The sequence below is a fragment of the Pongo abelii genome, chromosome 2 (assembly GCF_028885655.2).
Source record: "Pongo abelii isolate AG06213 chromosome 2, NHGRI_mPonAbe1-v2.0_pri, whole genome shotgun sequence".
Taxonomy (NCBI): Eukaryota; Metazoa; Chordata; class Mammalia; order Primates; family Hominidae; genus Pongo; species Pongo abelii.
The window spans coordinates 181,675,494-181,689,052 of record NC_085928.1 but is presented as its reverse complement, the minus strand read 5'-3'; the positions used below and the strand labels follow the sequence as shown (position 1 = coordinate 181,689,052).

The 13,559-nt window shown below is 38.0% G+C and overlaps 1 protein-coding gene across 6 annotated transcripts in view; it reads left to right on the top strand.

Annotated features, from left to right (window-relative positions):
- The window catches only part of PLD1 (phospholipase D1), a 210,026-nt gene that overhangs the window by 49,592 nt on the left and 146,875 nt on the right, over positions 1–13,559 (top strand). The window contains exon 1 of one of the 6 annotated variants that reach the window (XM_054552992.2): positions 10,227–12,547. The exons of the other annotated variants lie outside the window; for them this stretch is intronic. The gene's annotated coding sequence lies outside the window, so the exon portion shown is untranslated. Of the gene's footprint in view, positions 1–10,226; positions 12,548–13,559 lie in introns of those variants that run through there. 6 annotated transcript variants of the gene reach the window in all.

Sequence of the window (13,559 nt, the reverse complement as noted above, 5' to 3'; positions counted from 1 at the left end):
TGCTTCAGCACAATTGTTACTAGCTTTTAATATGATCCATTACTGGTCTCATTTGGGTTGGGAACTTGGGTCTCTTGTGGAAAACTCATGCATGTGATTCTCTCCTGGAGTTCCTCAGGTCCCCCTTAAGCTCCCATCCTAGGCTGACTCAGGTTGGTGAGTGACCCTGCCAGGTGCTCCCTTGGTAATTAACATGTGTCTCCAGGTTGCAGTGGCCTCTGGACTCCACCTTGAGCCAGACACCTTGGGCTGCACTGCCCCAGACTTTGCTCTGCTTCCCTCTCATCCTCTGACTTTGAGCATGCTCACTTCCTTCCTTTTCCGTCATTGTAAAATCCTAGGTTATTTTAGGCAGTTTATAGAAATTCTCTGAAACTAGAGGATGTCTCATGGCAGTAACAGAATAAGAGCGTTGAGAATTAAAAGCAATTCTTTTTATAGAACCACGGTGGTTGAAGGAGGGATGTCTTGCAAACTTTTTAGAAGATAATACCTAGATGATTGATTAGCAAGAAATCCATTCTAATTATTCTAGTTATCACTAGATGAAGGCAGGGAAAGTAACAGCAGAAAGTGTGAAGAATGTATAATTGAAGGCATTAAGGAAAAGAACCCACCTACTAGATTTTAAATCACAAAAAAGATAAAACTCAATAAAAGAAAGAATTTCTACCTGTATACTGTGTCATTCTCTTAGTTCTAGGAAGTGTAGATCTGTAAATAATGTAATTTTAAAAAATAAATGTAATTTATTTTTAAAACGGGAATAAAGAAAAAAGTCAAATATACATCTTGGCTTCTACTAAAACCTCCTTTCATTATTTGCATGACTTTTATAGGTGGAGTTATTAGAGTTCGATAACTCTATCTTGACCCTTTTGTAGCAACAATGAAATATCAGTCTTGCTTTTGCAAGCTTTTGCCTTTAGGGAAGCAAGAGAAATGACAATAACCGAAAGGACAGTAAGACTGTTCTGTTAGAACATCAGTGTTGGGTTTCTGTTAAGAAAAGAAATAAAACAGCAAGTTGCCAGACAAGCTAATTGCTAAGTAAAATGTAGATTGAATATTGGGCAAGATGTTAAAAACATGTTTGAATAAGTAAATATTAACTAAACAATTAGCAATAGATTTGATTATGCTACATGAAACAAAATGGTATGTGTATAAACACAAAGCCACGTACATACACAAACATGTAAAATATCTTTAATTTTCAGGAATGGAATTCTCTAGCTTTTCTATTAGGAAACTAGAAGATTCCCTTTTCTTCTTTTTCTCCCTTTTCTGCTCCCCAGATTTCCCTTTCTGTTCTTCTACTACTATCTACTTACCCACTAACCATCAAGTTACTAGTATGAGGGCATAGGGTTGAGAGAATGTATTATGGAATTAAATTAGAAGAAGAAAATTCCATAGAATTTCTCTTTCAAAGAATAAGTGTAAAATTATCTTTCTTGAATGAAAAGGAAAAAAATTAGTATCTTCAGTAATTAGTAATACTAAAAATTAGTATCTTCAGTATCTGGAGATCATAAAATATAACTTCATTCCATTATTTGCATGACTTTTATAGGTGGAGTTATTGAGCAAAATGAACTCTCTTATGAGAGGACAGCTACTGTCCTGCACCTCTCAGCCAAAAATGCAGGACCTTCTGCCGGAATAAGGCATAGCGTTTAAAAAGAAAACCATAAACCTTACTGAAAAAAACTCATTTAAATCCAGTTTAAGCTCGTTTGTTAGCTTTAGTGTTGTATATGTGCTAAAAAAAAATTGTGTTAATATTTAAAAGGAAAAAGTGGCCTTGACAAGAAGCAACTGCTGGATTGTGAAGGAAGGTGGTAATATCATACACATGTTGAGTTTTATCAATCCACAGGGCAGTTCTACTCTGCCTGATGAGTGATTCAGTATTTGCCAAAGACTTAATGTATTTTTATTTGCTACATGATACATGCTTCTAAAGACAGGTTTCGAAATTTCGGAGAGAAGTAGAATGATAGATACACTCCCTATAGATTCAGTTATTGCTTCTGTCACCAGTTCTCTGGGGATCTTCATAGGTCCTGACTTCCAAATATCCATATATCACTATCCAGGAGAAGGAAGGTCCTTATACAGCCATAGCCAGCTGGTTTTGTTCTCTCTGGGCACAATGCTTCTGTCATATTTTCCTTCTTGGACATTCTTTCCTCCTATCATGAAGGAAGTGTTTTACTTTGGAGCTAGTGTAAACCAGTGTCTCGGAAGCTGATACGCATATGGCTCACTTGGCTGTCTTGTTAAAATGCAGATTCTGTTTCCAGAGTGTGGCCAAGGCTTTGCATTTCCAACAAGCTCCTGGGTGATGCCTACGAGGCTAGTCCATGGACCACACTCTCAGTAGCAAGGATCTCTAGGTTTTAATTGTCAACAGTCCCAGAGAGACAGATGGTGGGGAAAGGTGAGCAATAAAATAGAGTTTAAATGGAGGAGCAACATTTGTTCATTGATCACTATGATTACTTTGGCCAGTGTCCAGTTAAGTTCAGATAGGGGGCAGTGCACATTGATTAAGAACTTGGGCCCTGCGGTCATCTTTCTGCCACCCACCAGCTGAGTCACGTGAGCACATGACCAATCCCTCTAAACCTTAGTTTCTGAAGTTATGACATGCAAATAATATGAAAATTTACACTATAGGGTTATTGTGATGATTAAGTAATATAATGTACATACTTAATAAGCGCTTGCTAACTATTAGCTATTCGTAGTAATAATCCAGGAAGCATTTATTGAACACCTACCACATGCCTGGCATGTTAAGGTAGAGATGGAAAGATTAAAAGCCAGCTCTTTAATTTCAGAGGAGATTTAATTGGTTTATTTGAGAGTCCCCAGAGTTGAGCTAAGATCTAAAACTTGACTCCAGGGCCAGTGCCCTTTCTGTCCACATGCTCACTGGCTATTTCTTATATTGGGTAGCTATAAGGAAACAAAGCTGGTTTCAGACCAGCTTTAATTAAGTAAAAGCCATGTGCTGAATCAGTGAATTGAACATGTTCTGACTTTTAAGACCAAGTGATTTACATTTAGTTCCTGTGTTTGAGCGAGGTGTCTCTGAGGATGGAAATCAAAGGGCAGGTTTTCATTTTGTTTTGTTTTGTTTCTTTATCAGTTGAAACTTTTTCTTGGGCAACTAGAACTGAATGATATCAAAGGCAGGTATAATCAATTTTTATTCTGGTGGATCAAATTCTGAGCATATACTTGCCTTCCACTTTTGGCATCTATCTTTCTGAAAGTGAAATCCGGAAAGTGATTTCAAAAGGACTCTGTTTTTACATGAGCTGACTTGTTTTTCTAATAGAGACTAAAAATTTTGCACCCTCTGTCTTTTCCAACAATTGCCTAGCATGAGTGTGTGTGTGCCTTTGAGGAGCCGGGTATTCCTGCTTTGTGTCCATCTTTTGTACATTTTTTTGGAACCCTGTCTTAAAAAGGGAATGATCACTGACCCAGAATTTCTCTTTTCTTTATCTGATTGTTTTTTCTAGTTATTGAGCCTTCCATACTTTTTCTGAACTTACAATAGTTTTCTTTGTGACACATGCTTTTGTAGTTTTTTAAAGATGATAATAGTTCCCAGTATGATTTCTGTGTTTGTGAAAACATAATTATCTCACTGAGCAGAGTCTTCAGAAGGAAACAGTGGAATTAAAGTAATATTCAATGTAGATGTTGGTAGATTGCTTTAAGTGTTTTGACAATGTCTTTTCCCCTTTTCTTTTTAGTATAGTAATTTGTCTATTTTTGTTATAAGAAATGTAAAAATGGTTTTTGCCTCTGGTTTTTCTGCCATGGGATCAAGGAGAATTACCTGCCCCTTCTTTGAATATTGATTGATTTTTACAACTCAGGTTATTATTCCTATGCCATTGCTGATTTTAAAAAAATCTTTATTGGGATATAATTTATAAACCATGAAATTCACCTACTGAAAGTGAACAATTCAAGGTTTTTAGTATATTGACGGAGTTGTCTTTGCAGATTTTTGCTAGCACGTTGTTCCCTTCTCTTTCTACTGTGTATGCTTAAGCTCCTCTGTATTAACATTTCTTTAATGAATTTTGCCACTATTTATAGTTTTGGGCAGATGTAAGTACCATAACAATGACTTTTTAACAGCTACTAACTTAAGGCACATCCTGATTACATCGTATGTTTTTATTCACTTTATATTAATGCCATTTTAATGGTGAATCAATAATCTGTCAACTATGCCTATGCATTCTTAAGCCTGGCATATTCTTCATTACCCCTTCCATCCTTTCTTCCCCCTAAACCTCACTGTCGACACACATCCAGTTTAGCTTGTTTACCTTAAATATTGCATTGTTTCTTAAACGTGACAGACAGAATTCTGGTGGTCCCATTAAGGCATTACTTTACACAGCTGAAACTCATCTGGAAATCATTGTTCCTTGCAGCAACTTTCTAGAGAGCTAGTTTTCTGTTTAGCAGAATATAAATTTGTGATAGAATACCATAGTTTAGCTGGGTAATTAAAAATAACCAAGTAAAAGTGATGTTACTTATCCTACAAAATCATATTTGGGGCAGCCCAAACTTATTTTTACTGAAGACTTTTTAGCTCTAGGACCTCAGCATCAAGACCACTCTGGGGGAAGAGGGTGGAAAGATAAAGTCTAAATGCCTTAACATCACCTGCCTTGTACTCTATGTCCAGGTACACTGCACCTTTTTCATTTCTTCAAACATGTTATGGTTATGGAGTTAAAATATAGTGGTCAGATGGGAGAGATATTTAGAATTTGGCTGGATTTATTAATTGATTGGATATAGAAAGTTAGGAAAGAGAATTGCTAAGGATGAGTTCCAGGATTCTGGTTTATGCAGCTGGGTAGATGATGTTTCCAATTTTCTTCAAGAAGAAAACATAGGAAGAGGAGTGTTTTGTGGTTAGAAGATGATGAATTCTGTTTTGAGCATATTGAGATGCTCTATGGGATCACCTAATGGGGAAGTTCCTAGGCAGTTGGATAGATAGGTCTGAAGATCAGGACAAGGATTGCAGTTGGAAACAATTACTGAGAGCCCAGTAGATGCTAGTGATGGGCAATACAGAGATGGCCTCTCTCTTCAGGGAGCTCCCAGTCTTTTAGGGGAGACAGAAGCCAAGAGGAAAGGAATGTATTCAATAGTGGTATCCCTGAGTAAAGGAAACATCAGCATGTATTTTAACCACTAGAGTGGATGAGATCACCCTGAGAAGAGTGAGAAAGAATAACCCTGGGACCCTGAATAATATTAGCATGTATATTTTGAGCACAAGAAGAACAGCATCAAAGAAGACTTCATGTCAGTTGGCAGAGAGGGAGGAGGAAAACTAGAGGAGTGTGAGAACATGTAAGCTGAGGAAAGAGACCCTCAAGAAGGATGCAGTCAAGGGTTATGCAACAGAAAGATTAAGTGAGATTAGAATGGGGAAATGTCCCTCAGATTCTGGAATATGCAGGTGGTTATGAACTTTGGAGAGAGCTGTTTGGTGGAGTGTACAAATGGAGGCCAGTGGCAGCAAGTTAAAGAAGGAGGAGGGATGAACTAGAAGGAGTGAGTAGACAACTTTCTTAGGAAGTTGACTTTGAAAAGGGGGTGAGAGACATAGCTGGAAAGCCCCATAAATACCAGTCTATGTAGTTGAGTGCTTTTTCTCCATCAATGTTTAGAAGCCTTGGGGTAAGTGCCAAGAAGGCAGATAGTTCGTGTGGCCCAGGATTGAATTTTTCCAGATGACTGCAAAAGAAGGACATACAAGCAGAGATTTTTGGGCAAATGAAGAGTCAGAGATGGACTGCATGCTCTCAGCTGGATGAACAGGGTGTGAGGTATAGAAGGAGCTGGTGGCGAGTTAACACCTTGTTGGAGATATAGTAGTAGCTGAGTCTCAAGGGTGACCTTGGATGAAAGTTGCCTGCACAGCTGTCTCACCAGATAGGATGGAGATTTCCTGGTTTTAATAAGGAGTGAGTCACAAGGCAAATCTCTGGTCATTTTGTCATAAGCCCTACATTTGAGATGTTTTGCCACTTGGAAGAAGGATGTAATATCACTAATATTTATGTTCATCCATCACACTGGAGAAAAATGGAAGTGTTACCTCTATTGTTCTGGTTGTATTATTTCCTTTTCTAGCTTTACTTCTTTTGTTAAAATTAGCCAGAATTGACTTATCTTCAATTCTGATAAGTAGTTTGGTTAGACACAAGGTGTGAAGACTGGTTTCCAGATATGAGATTTTGATGAGGAGAGTTTATGGAGAATTGTATACATCTGAATATGAAGGCAGTAACTTCAAGGAAATGGAAAAAGCAGGGAACATGAAGTTGAGGGGTCAGGACTGAGTCTCAGACCAACAGTTTCACAGTATGACCTTAATCACTTTGAGTTATTGCTTCTTCAATGAAAAGAAGGTTAAAAATAATAGTTTCCCCTATAGGATTATTAAGAAAATTAAGATGTATGTGTACAGAATGCTTTGTAATCCAGAAAGCATTACGCATATGTTCTTTGTGCTGCCCAAACTGTGAGCAGTTCTAAGTCTTATTCATATTCATTCATTCCCATTTGATTCATTCAGAAACAGTGACTGAGAACCCAATAGACACCAGTGACTCAGGATTTAGAGACAGCCTCTCCCTTCAGAAAACTCAGTCTTCCAGAGGAGTCAGAGACCAAGTGGAAAGGAGTGTACTCAATGAACTCACTTGGGTGCCATAGAAACACTGAGAGAAAAGGCACCTAAACCAGCCTGGGTTGTCAGGGGAGGCTTTCTGGAAGAGGTGACACCTGATATGAGTCCCAATGGATGATAGGAATCAATCAGGCAAAGATGGGGTTGGAGGAAGGCAAAGCTGAAGAGGGAGCAGCCTATTGGAAGGCTGAGTTTGGAGAGCATGGAACATGTTTGGTTCAGTCCAGCTGAGCAGGGAAAAGTAATACAAAAACCTCAACTATGAATCACAGGGAGAGAGAAGCGGTAGAAGGGAATATATGTGTAATTGAGACACTTGAGAATGTTTTAAGTGGTAATAGGGGAAAGCCACAGGATCAGGAGAAGTTGATGAGGGAGTTGACTGATGAAATAATGAGAGGACGGTTGGAAACAAACAAAGGTGGGAGACAGGAGAGGCAGAGGAGGGGCCTTCTTCCAATGTTTTGGTGGGAAAGGAGTCAAAATCACAAATAAGATGAGGGACATTGAGAGATTCTGCCCTTAAAGCCTCCCTTGTCATGGTAAAGTGAAATGCATGAGGTTATTTTATATTCTCAGTGCCTAGCTGGTGCTCAGCACATGGTAGGTGTTCAATAAATATCCATTGAGTGAACTACTGTCATCCTGAGAAGCTGCTTAAGAAGCCCTGTAAAGCAGCTCCACTGGAAAGCAAGGTGGCTTATCAATCTGGCTGGTGCACACTGACTCTCTTTCCAGTTCATCAAAGTTTGGCAGCCTGCCTTTTAACTTGCCATTTCTTGTTAGTATTGATGCAACCCATGTGCTTCTGACCCAGGGAATGTCGCAGGAGTCAGGTGTCCTGAGAATTATCTCTGTTCCTTAGTACTATGCATAGGAGCAGCGGTTGAACAAAGACCAAACTAATTCTTTCCCAGTGAGGCTGGCAGCCTGTCCACACCTGCTGAGCAGTCTGGCTGCAGCTCAGACAAAAGCAGTTTATCCTGCCCGTCTGGTTGTCTTTCTTACACATTTCGGACATGGTTCAAAGCGGCATTATAAAGAAAGAATCCATCGCTGAAACAGACTTGTATGGGCAAGCAGAGTGCAACAGAGGTGTGAGTTCTAGTCTCATCAATCCTTTGTCTGTATGATTCTGAGCCTCTGTCTTCTCAGTGCATTGAAGAGGTTGGACCAAATGAATGCCTAGATCATCATGTGTGCCAGGCATTACAGACCAGGTTTTGTATTCATTGGTTTCTTCAGTCTAAAAGTTGTATGCTCAGTTCTTACTCAGTGTCTGCCACCAAATATGTGCACCATACAGGTTTTGAATTGAATTGAGTTGCATTACTTTCTATTCTTTCTAAGACACATACACACATATAGTAAAATACTGCCCACTGGTTATGTAATTCACTTCACTCATTTAATTCATTTCTTCTCAACAAATACTAAAGACATGAGAGAGATCAGAGTTGATTTCTTTCAGAGAAGGCAAGATATGAAAGCCTCTGAAGTGTGGGGTAAGAAGAACTAGGAGATCTGTGCAGGCTCAGAGAAAGTAGGCTGTGATCACAGATTAATGTTTGCCATGGAGATGTAACTAGGAAGTCTGGCCACAAGTTTCATTTATTGTCATTCTGAGTTCTCAAGGAGCTTACAGCTCAGCAAGAGGGAAAGAGCTGCAAATAGATAACTTTGGTTTAGCCAGAAAAAATGTCAGATTTGTATGATAGAGACCACAGAAATAAAAATGCACTGAGTCCCTTTTGGACTCCTTGCTAACTGCGTTCTCCTCCCTCCTCTCTTGCTAAATGTTACCACTCTTCTAAAGTTATTGTGTATCATTTCCTCAATTAGTTTTTATGTCACACTTCTATATATATTTATCCATAGACAACATACAGGATTGTTCTATGTTTTTAAATCTTAAACAAAAACTGTAAGCTGGATTTTTCCCACCAAACTTTGTATTGACATTTATTCATGTTGATACATGTAGTTCTTTTTTTTTTCTTTATTATTATTATTATTATTATACTTTAAGTTTTAGGGTACATGTGCACAATGTGCAGGTTAGTTACATATGTATACATGTGCCATGCTGGTGTGCTGCACCCATTAACTCGCCATTTTCTAATGCACTTATTTTCTCTGCTGTACAGCATTCCATTAAAAACATTCATTTACCTATTCTCTGATAGATGGATATTTTCAGTTGTCTAATTTTCTTTCTTTCTTTTTTTTTTTTTTTTGAGACGGAGTCTCACTCTGTCGCCCAGGCTGGAGTGCAGTGGCGTGATCTCGGCTCACTGCTGCAAGCTCCGCCTCCCGGGTTCATGCCATTCTCCTGCCTCAGCCTCCCAAGTAGCTGGGACTACAGGTGCCTTCCACCATGCCCAGCTAATTTTTTGTATTTTTAGTAGAGATGGGGTTTCACCGTGTTAGCCAGGATGGTCTCAATCTCCTGACCTCATGATCCGCCCGCCTTGGCCTCCCAAAGTGCTGGGATTACAGGCGAGAGCCACTGCGCCCGGCCTCAGTTGTCTAATTTTCTTTATTGTGGATAGTGCTTTAGTGCCCATTTGAATATATGTTTTCTTATACCATGGGGGTGTATTTTTGTGAACATACTTATGGGAAGCATTGCTAGGCAGTAGGTTCCATCATCTTCAAGTTTGCTAGATATTATGATATAGATATCATGAAACTACTTTCTTTTTTTTTTTTTTTTTGAGACGGAATCTTGCTCTGTTGTGCAGGCTGGAGTGCCGTAGCGCGATCTCGGCTCACTGTAAGCTCCGCCTCCCAGGTTCACACCATTCTCCTGCCTCAGCCTCCCAAAGAGTAGCTAGCACTACAGGCGCCCACCACCACGCCCGGCTAATTTTTTGTAGTTTTAGTAGAGATGGGGTTTCACCGTGTTAGTCAGGATGGTCTCGATCTCCTGACCTCGTGATCCGCCTGCCTCGGCTTTCCAAAGTGCTGGGATTACAGGCGTAAGCCACCACGCCCGGCCATGAAATTACTTTCTAAAAGGTTATTTTAATTCACAGCAGTGCATGAGAGTTCCGTTTCCTCACCAATACATTGTAATTTTATACTTGCAAAAATTTTTCAATCCAATGAATGTAAAATAGTATCTCATTGTTGTTTCAGTATGACTTCCCTGATTACTGGAAAGGTTGAGCATGTTTAAAGTTTTATTGACAATTTAGAATTGATCTCCTATGGGTTACCTGTATATACCCCTGGCCCTTGTTCTTTGTATTTTTTACATTTTTCTTATGTTTTTATAGGAGTTCTTTATACATTCTACTTATGTCTTCTCCCAATCTGGAGTTCTTACAAATTTTTTTTTGTGTGTGTAATTTTCCCATTTGTTCAATGAACGTTTTAAACTTTAGAGTAGTTGAATTTATAAGCTTTTCCTTTATGGTTTGTGCTTTTTATTTATTTCTGACTCTAAGGTCTTAAGAACATTCTTCTATATTTCAAATGTTTACATGTTTGTAGTTCATGTTTAGGTCTTTAATCCTAAAAACATTTATTGTTCATATTTGGGACTATAATACGGAAACTATTCTTATTGGAGCTTTGAGGTAGAGAACTAATGTTATTTTATATTTCTCTGAATTGCCAATAGTCTCAGCATTGTTTATTAAACAGTTTATTTTTCTCCATTATTTTTTTCACTTCACTTTTGTCATATGCCAAGAACTCATATTTGAATAGGTTTGTTTTGGGGGGGTCCCTACTTGGCTCAGTTCATCTATTTCTGTGCCAATAATGTACAATTTTATTTCTTTCAGGTTCGTAATAATTATTGATCTATCTGATAGGGCAAGTCTTATCTACCTATTATAATTTCTCTGTTACAGATTCTAGGGTCATATTGTCAGGTTCTGTGAGAAATTCTTAGGAATTTGAATCAGTAGATTTCCTTTGAGGAACAGCAACCTTTGTTTACTATTACAGTACCACATTAATTAAGCTTTATGTTGTTTCAATCTTATGGCCTCCATTTATTTCTAATGAGAAGTTTATCGTCATTAGTGTGGTTCTCCTGAACACAAGTTATTTTTCTCTGGCTGCTTTCAAAATTGTCTTTTTTCTTTACATGACAGCAGCTTGACTTTAATGTACCTCGGTGTAATTTTCTTTGTATTTATTCCTGTTTAGGATCCGCTGAACTTCTTCAACCTGTAAATTTATTTCTTTCACCAAATTTAATGAATTTTAAAATTATTTCTTTACACATTTTTTTTTCTGCCCCATTTTCTCTTTACCCTATCTTTCTGGGATTCAAATTATATGCTTGTTAGATTTTTAAAGTATTACCACATACAATACTGAGGGTCTGTTCATTTTTTTAAAAATCTTTTTTCCCCTCTGTCTGTCCTTCAGATTGGATAATTTCTATTGTTGTCTTCAGGTTTACTGACCCTTTCTTCTGTCATTGCTATTCTGCTGTTAAGCCCATCCTGCAAATTTTTTCTTTTCTCTGGTGAGATTTTCTACTTATTCGTTCACTAAAACCATATTTTCCTTTACATCCTTGAGCATTATTATAATAGTCACTTTAAATAATCCTTCTCAGCTAATTTCAACATGTCAGGATTGGTCTCTACTCTTCACAATGGATCACATCTTTCTGTTTCTTCTATGTGTAGTAGTTTTAGGTGACATTGTGACTGACATGTTGTAGAGACTCTGAATTCCTTTATACTTCTTTCCAGAGTTGGGATTTTTTGTTGAGTTTAGTTTTGTTTTACAGTCATTTAACTTGCCTGGGCTCAAACACCAAACCCCATCTGTCCTGTGATGGGCAGTAGCAGAAATATCTGTTAAAGTCATTTTAGTACTAGCTGAGTTGCTTTGGAATGTATCCCACGCCTATGTAGTTCAAGCGTCAGCCTATGCAAAATTTGGGGCTGTCTCCCTCTCTGTGGCTCTCTCCTTTCTAGAATTTCTGGCCTCACTTTTCAGCTGCTGTGATTGCTGTGAAGTTTTTTCTTTGTTTCTTCAAGCCAGAAATCTATGGACTTTCTATCCAAGTTTTAGTCACTCAAGTTGACATGGTCTGGGACCAGCCCTTAGACAAAAACAATGCTGTTTCTTTCTTCCAAATGTAGGTTTCCTTGCAGTTTCATATATATATATTCCAGAATATGTAGTTATCTGTGAGATGGTAAATCTAATAAAAGCAGTACCTCTATTACTGAAAGCTAGACATTGTGATCTTGGATAATTTTTATATACAGTTTTTCATTTTGTAGTTACCACAGTTCCATGTAGTTTCTTCCCAGGGATGCTGGGTGTGGTTATTTAGTCCCTTTTAAATAGGCAGTGTAGCTCATTGAAGCTCTGGGTTTTTTTCTAAGAGTGTCATTTCCAGGCTGCTGCCGCCCATGGTTCTGGGATCTTATCTCCTAAAATTTACGTGAGGCAACAGAACTGTAATCTCAGATGCTTATCTGAGATCCAGAACCCTTTGGGCTATATAGCTTCAGTTCCAGTGTGCCCGTCAGACTTCAGTTTCTTCATTCTTAGACACTGTAGGTTTTTTCTTCATTATTGTTTTTGTTGCTGCTGCCACTGCTGTTAACCTTGAATAAGTTTTTTCTTAAAAAAATTGCAATTTACCTAATAATTCTGTGTTTTCAGTAGAAATGGAGCATATGTATTAGCTTGATTCATTTTGTTTCCAGAAGCTTGTAGCAGTGTTTTCTATAGTGGACAACATCAGACCATTCCCAGATTCAACTGTTGCTGCTAGTTCCTGTGCTTAGGAGGGACATGATTCAGGTAGGAATATATGGACCTTGGGCAGGGGTCTTACTGATAGCTCTTAGAATAACTAGGGGCATAGGAACAACTAACATTATTTTAGCATCTAGTATAGCCCAAGCTCTAAGCCACGCAATATTACTTCCATTTTACACATTAGGAATCTGAGACACAGAAAGACATAAATAACTTGTTTCACCATAAGGAGAGTCATATTTCAAGTTAGTTGACTCAAAATCACATATCTACCATGGTACTGTACTGCGTCAACAAACATTTTTAGTAATTATATAGATGGCCAAAAAATTGAAATTGTGCTATGTCTACTAGCAGTTGTGACAGAATTCAAAAGCTAATCAGCACTGGAGAGTGTTTGGAGGAGATTACAATGTGAGTTTGCCAGAGCCATTCTTCTCATACGTGAAATTCATGGGTTATCATTGAAAACACTCTCGGTGCTGCCAAAACTCACACCAACAGAGGTTGTTTGCCTGTTGCTTTGAAGGGAAGTGAAAGAAAGGAATGCATGAATATTCTATTCTTGGCCATGAAGAAACTGAGTATTCATTTAACATCCAAGGATGTTAATTTTAGAAGTCTGACCACAGTTTTTAGCAATATTAACTACCTTTCTTTTATAAAGAAGAATTTTCTCTTTGACTTAAGTCAATCCGGTGGTTGCACAAATACTTTGTACTTACACGTAATAAACTTATTAACAGGCTTTGAAGTCAGGAGTAATCGTCCCATATTTTCTTTTCAAATACAAATCTTTATAATGTGCTTTGTCATTTACAGGGGCAGGAATAAATCTTCTTAGATGTTGACTCAGAATCCTCATCTAAATGCCCTTGGCATTTGGGCTAGGTTTTTGTCTTCTGGGTGATGTCACTTAGAATATGTTGTTTTTCTGACATTTAGTAATGTTGAGAGAGGAGTTTTTAAAATTTTAATGTATCTATTGTAAAGTCCTAAACACAGACAACTTCATATTCATGTAAAACAGATATTTTAATTTTCAGTTTTTAGG